This window comes from Alnus glutinosa, chromosome 3 (genome assembly GCF_958979055.1).
Source record: "Alnus glutinosa chromosome 3, dhAlnGlut1.1, whole genome shotgun sequence".
Lineage (NCBI taxonomy): Eukaryota > Viridiplantae > Streptophyta > Magnoliopsida > Fagales > Betulaceae > Alnus > Alnus glutinosa.
Window position 1 is genome coordinate 25,506,624 of NC_084888.1, and position 7,035 is coordinate 25,513,658.

The window sequence follows — 7,035 nt, forward strand, 5'->3', positions numbered from 1 at the left end:
CCTACCTAGACTAGCAGTTCTAGTGGGACCCATGAGATCCATGTGCAGTAATTCTGTGACGACCCTTTTTATATATATATATATATATATATATATATATATATATATATATATATATATATATATATATATATATACAAAACATTTGCATAAATATTAATCTCTTAAAACATAAACGGATCTTCACAGTGGCACGACGAAATTTCGCAAAGCCCACATATGGTACGTTCACCATAATATGAACCTGGTACATCAGAGTATGACATCTATTCATCTATGCAGCGGATAACTTAAACCCAAATAGTGGAATTCATAACATAAACTTCTATTACAAATAATCATAAACAAAGAGCCATTTTACATCTATCTGTTTAAGTCTTTCCTCGATATAAATATATAACAGAAATGGCTTTACAGGAATAAGTGACACAAATGTCACAAGCCATAAACCAAACTTATAAACAAGTGGACAACCCGTGGTCCACCAATTACGACCGTTACGGCGTGCTTCAGTCATAACATCCAAAGTACCCTTCTACAACGCTATCAACTACGACCGGAATACCTGCAGCCAAAGGAACATCATCTATACGGTTGTGGGGGTTTGCCACATCCGTATAGGTGGAATTATGAGCCCACCGTCTTAGCGTAAATAAATACACTAAGACCTCAGAGGTATACTATTCATTATGTTTTCGCAAAGATCCAACTTTTCCTTTTTAGTCATGCGTACACTATAACAGCTACCAATTTTATAAACATTTGTTTGAAAATCCCCATAGCTGATATAGCATACACTGACAAATAGAAAGCATTTTAACATACTATGCAGCTAATATTATTCTTAGGAGATTCGTTAAAGAAAACAATGACATTTAAATCATGCAACCATTCGATACCAATATACACAAGTTCTTTTTCTATCAAGACTCTTATGCATACTAATACGTCTAGCAAAACTACAATATACTTATCATGAAAACATCATACAATTTAAACAATGTTATGCATGCTCATGATAGTCTTTTTATTCATTGTGAGCCTTACGCTCTCTTCCATTATTATGAGCCTTACGCTCTCTTCGTTATTATGAGCCTTACGCTCTCTTCATTATTATGAGCCTTACGGTCTCTTCCATTATTATGAGCCTTACGCTCTCTTCCATTATTATGAGCCTTACGCTCTCTTCGTTATTATGAGCCTTACGCTCTCTTCCATTATTACGTGTTCATGCTTTATGCTTTACAATTCAAACTCTATACTCCTATTCTTTGCAAATCATGCCTTCTTCAAATACCATGAACCAATCAACATGAAATCTCATCATTCTTCTTTACATAATTAAATCCCAACTACAACACACTTTCAAATACATCAATCAATTCAAAACCTTTCATTCATGCATCATTTCGTAACATCATTGATATTTCAACATAATTGAAACTACTTAAAACATCCAAAACATACATGTTAACATATCATTGGTTCAGTAAGAAAATCACATATCATTTGCATTTCTATAAAATACATAAAAAATATCTTTTCTCAGTGAGTAGAATACTCACCTGGCTGCATTGGACTTATGACTCGAACTCTACATTGGAGAACCAATTGAAGTCTCAAATCCAAACTCTATCCTGCAAGTAATTGTTACGTCAGACTGGCCATTGAATCCCATACCCTTATAACACCTACACCACCCGCGTGCTCACACGTCGCGTTACCCACTTCTAAAGTTAGCTAGGTACCTTAAACAATTATTAGGTCAATCATTGATTATAGGTCCACATCTTATCTTGTTTATTACTCCACAATGCATTTACTATTTTTACTAGTGTATTTATCTTTGTTGTTTAACATTATTATTAATAACCCTTTTTATGGCCACTTGTTTTATTTACCAAGTTAGCAATATATTTTGGACTCATATATATGCATATGTACATATACATATATACATGTACACATACAGCGCTTAAACCTAATCAATGATACACTAAAATACTTAGTGCACATGGATAGGTGGATTAGGTACTTAGTTGCCTTATTATCATATTAGCTATCAAGTCTTATAGTTTGTTTATCCACTTAGGTTAACTAAGTGTATTCGGTCTATATATGTATATAGACATATATGTATATGATGCTTATTAATGGCAAGCACAACCCCAATACACTTGGGTATTCCATAATACTTGGATAGGTGCATTAACCATTTAATTGCATAACTAAATAAATCGGAACCTATTTATGTGTTTCTATAAGCCTACTAACTTATACTTATCAACTTAAGGTTATTTGGGTAATTTACAACTCTTTGTTCTTCTTGTCTTAACCGCTATATTTAATACTCACTCTTTGTTAATTACTAGCCATCTAGGTAATTTAGATTATATAACCCTAACCTTATTTAACATATTAATTTAGTAATTCTCATTAGATTAGATTACAATTACGTATGGTAGTATATTTATTAACTAAAGCCAAGTATTGTTCTTAGGCTCTAGGTTTGTAATTTATTCCGTTTCTTTAACCATTAAATACAATTACTACTATATTTACTACTTTATCCTATTAACTAAATGTAGGCATCCCCTAGACTATGTGACCATAATGATTTAATCAAACTAAACTATCAACTCGTATTGCAATATTATTCCTTGTGTCCAATCTTGATGCTTATTCATTGTATTACCCGTATATTTATTTCCTATTTAAGATTATCATTCTTAACATTCACTTGTTCAAAAACAATTTCCAATAGCCATAACCATGTCAAAGGATCAACCCACACTAAAACCTTCATCCACATAAAGTCTCTTAGCCAAAAGGAGCCTTAATTATTAAAACAACTCCAACCTTTCGGTCCTTTAATACAACACTACCTCAACTCCACTTCGAATTCTTCTTCAATCAACCATCAACAATCTGTTCTTAAACATCACAACCAACTTCACATCAAACCCATTGGAATTAAGAGTTGCCAAATCAACCCAAAACACCAATAACTCCATCCAACATTAAACTCAATCTCTAACAAGTAAACATAAACCAATGACATCATCAAATCATCCATCACACCACCACCATCTACAATTTATCAAATAACTAGCAATCTATATCCTCCAACAACCACATACCCAAGTTAAGGTAAAGTCCTCACAACCAATCCATTATAAGTTCATATCTAAGTTCTTACTAAATAAAGGCATCAAAACATAATCAAAACACTCAATTAAACAATCGGAAGTCAAAGACCCCAAGAGAACCAACCAAAACTCCACACAATCACAACAAGGAGATCAACAAAACCTTTTAAGATTCAAATCACTAATCCAACACAAATATCATATAATCATAGCCATCTATAACCAAAATCACAAACCAACTCAAATAAACCCCCAAAACAGGACACTTTCAAGCCACCACACCCTACGGGTTCCACCAAAATCATCAAGAATCACATACATATATTCTGCCATTCAATTTCCAAAACAGAGGAAATAAATCAAATACCAAAGACCCAAAATCCATCTCCAATTCGGCTAATACCCCCACATGAACCCTAGATTTCAACCTATAAATCAAACTCCAAAGATAACCCAACTCAATTCTACGAAAACCCATACCATAAATTTGAACCCATATGTTGCAACAATAATCATAATTAACTCAAGACAAGAAACTACCAAAATTACAAAGATCAAACACCAATGACCCATTTGAATTTTTGCAACTAAAAACTCTAACTAATCGGTTACCCATAGCTGAAAATCACCCGAATTTATCCCCAAAGTCGAATACCCAAAGGCTAAAGAAATAGAATTTACCTTGCTGATTTTCCTTGGTTTCTCCCCCATGGCCGAACTCCTCCTTCTTTTTCTCTTCTACTTCTTTTCTTCTCTGCGTCATGCTCGGAATCTCCCTCTCAAAATTGCATCTCTCACGGCCTGATCTCTGTGTCCCTCTCTCAATCACTACTCCCGGTCTAGCATGCGTGAGAACGAAGAAAGGGGAAGAAAGAACAAGGGAAAGAAAAGAAAGGCAAGAAGGAATGCGTGTGAGGGAGAGAGGAAGGGAAAAAGAAAAGGAAAAGTAAGAAAAGAGAAAAAGAAAAGGAAGAAAGAGAATGAGTGGGGCATGTGTCACCATGAGGGTGGTTGGGAGAAGATGGGGTAATCTTCTCCTAGCCAATTCGGTGATGACACGTGGTAGGGTAGTATTTCTTTTTATTTAAATGCTTAGACTTCCATAAATTACACTAGGACCCCCACTATATTAAACTATATCTTTTAACAATTAACATTTGACGCCACATTTATTTTAACTACATTTTACTAATGCAATTAATTATTTATTTCATTAGGACCAATTACTACTATTACTCTAATTTTATTATTTTATCATAGATTTATTTTATTTCCATCATACAAATTTTACTTAAAATTTAATATTAGTTCATCCTATTTAATAAATATGATTTATTAATTGCTAAACTCCCTATTTAATTTCTTAGTCCTTACAAATTCCAAGTTTTTGAAGTTAGAATACCTGAGGTCTTCTTATGGGCTGCTCGAGTCTGTTTCCCTAGTTGACAAGGACCACAGATTCCTTTTCCAGTCTTCTCCATTTTGGTCAGGCCTTTAACAACATCTTTGCCTGCAATTTTCAACATATCAGAGAAATTGAGATGCCCTAACCTCTGGTGCCATAGCTCACTGTCATCTATGGTTGCTTTGTTGCAGAAAATCTGAGGATCTACAGTCAAACCAGGAAGGCCGTAACAATTGTCAGTAGTTCTTTCTCCTCCCATGAGCCATCTGCCATTACTGTCAAATATAGTGCATTCCTTCTTGGAGAATTGCACCACCAAGTCATTATCACAAAACTGGCTGATGCTAAGGAGATTTACCTTGAGCCCTTCTACATACAGAGCTTCTTGAGATGTTCCGAGGCCTGGAATGTCGATGATCCCTTTACCAATGACTCTGGATTGACTCCCATCTCCATAGGTGATTCGCCCACCTTTGCCCATCTGAACTTCTTTTAGCAAAGTCTTATCACCTGTCATGTGTTTAGAACAACCACTATCCAAATACCACAAACAAGTATCAAGAATTTTTAGTGTAATATGAGAAACTAAACACATATTATCTTCCTTTTTGATCCAGACTTGTTTGGAAGCTTTTTGATTATTAACCAGGACATATCTTTGCTCATTAGGGGTGAGGTATGCTAACTTCTCACTAATGAGTTTAACTTGATCACTTAACACTTTAACTTGTTCTTCAAAACCTGGTTCAACTTTCCTAGGGATAAGGGTTTTCTTCCAAGGTTTCTGAGACCTAATTTGGAAACAGTTTGGACGAATATGACCAACAATACCACAGTGATGACAAGTAGGTATAGATTGATTATCCCCTTTACCCTTACAAATAGATTGTGTATGAGACATGATAGGTTTAATGAACATGGTCTTATGAACAGACATATCATGTGAAATAGAAGCAATTTTATCCATACTCAATATAGACATAGTAGAAGTCAAAATAGCACTCAAGAAATTAATCTTCTCAGAGTGTACCAAGCTCTGATACCAATTAAAAAACGAAATTCACTTCTAAAACTAAAGTGTGTGCATAAGTGTCAACAAAAATTAAAGCACAGCGGAAAGTAAATGACACATAGATTTTTGTTGACGAAGTGGAAACTCAGTTAAGAGAAAAACCACTCCGGGGCAGCCAAACCCAGGAATTCCACTATTCAGAAGACATAGCTATATACAAGATAGTAACACTCACATATACCCGATGCAGTGGTCGTATCTTGATCTCTGACGTGTAACCCAACACGAACGCTTCCCAACCAGGTTCTCCTACCTGAAGGGGTCTTCAATGGAACTCCTTACCTTAGAGCCGACCTCTAAGATAGACTTCAGTTGTAGCACAGCAACAGGACACTTGAAAAGGGCTTCAGAGGAAATATCACATCTCTGAGCAGTTGTGGAATTCAATACCGAATTCTTTAAGTTCTCAATGCCAGGGGCCTCTATTTATAGGCTGGGGGCTCAAATGAGCGTCAGGCAAAATATACCTGGGTGCCGTCCGGACGGTGGACATGGACCGTCTGGACGGACAACTGTGCGACAAGATTTTTCAAAAATTTCGTGGGAAGATCTTTCCTGTTTAAGAGCTTCGACAGGACGGGATGGCACATCGTCTGGACGGTCACACGTCCACTGCAAGTAATTTCCTTATAAGGCTTTCGAACGTCCGGACCATGGGGGATGAACGTCCGGACGGCAATTCTTCAACATGCAATTTCCATATCTGCAATGCGCGCGTCCGGACCATGAGAAGCAGTTGTCCGAACGGTTGAAGTCGAATCAGCAATTTCATTCTTTGATGAACGCGCGTCCAGACCACAGCTATCAGACGTCCGGACAGTGATATTTGAATTGCGATTTTTGCCTTAAGGAGACGCGCGTCCGGACGAGATACCACATCGTCCGGACGGTTGATTGATCTTCCCTTTCTTGGAACTTGGAAAGAAATCTAAAACTGATCGAGTACTGAGAGGTGTCCGGACGTGCTGCTAAAACGTCCGGACGGATGCAAGCTGGATAGAACCTTCTCGATATAGTATAGCGTCCGGACGGAATGATCACGTCGTCTGGACGGATGATGCTGATCTGTCTTGGCGGTCCGGAAGGTAGAACACGTCGTCCGGACGGATGGAACAGTGGATAGATGGGCGTCCGGACGGGATGGCTCGATCGTCCGGACGGCTTACTGGGAACTTGAATTCTTTTGACTTGCAGACTCTGAATAGTGGATCCCTGTTTACAGCATCTTTACACTTAAGTCATTTTATCCAAACTCAGAATGAGGCCAAAATACTAACATACAGGTTTAAGACTTGCGTCTCTTTCTCTGCCATACACACATCTCTGCATTTTTATTGATTTATCATGTCATGTTGTGTGTTTTTCTCTTGGATTTCTCCCGATATTTTGGCATTCTCTGCACATTTCTT

General features: G+C 36.9%; 1 long non-coding RNA gene across 1 annotated transcript; it reads right to left on the minus strand.

Moving 5' to 3' along the window:
- Nucleotides 1–335: 335 nt before the first annotated feature.
- LOC133862372 (uncharacterized) lies at nucleotides 336–4,057 on the minus strand. Its single transcript, XR_009899213.1, has 3 exons — nucleotides 3,831–4,057; nucleotides 1,566–1,637; nucleotides 336–586 (listed from the first exon to the last, which is right to left on the minus strand). It is a non-coding gene; the product is annotated as an uncharacterized LOC133862372 (long non-coding RNA).
- Between the last annotated feature and the right edge of the window lie 2,978 nt (nucleotides 4,058–7,035).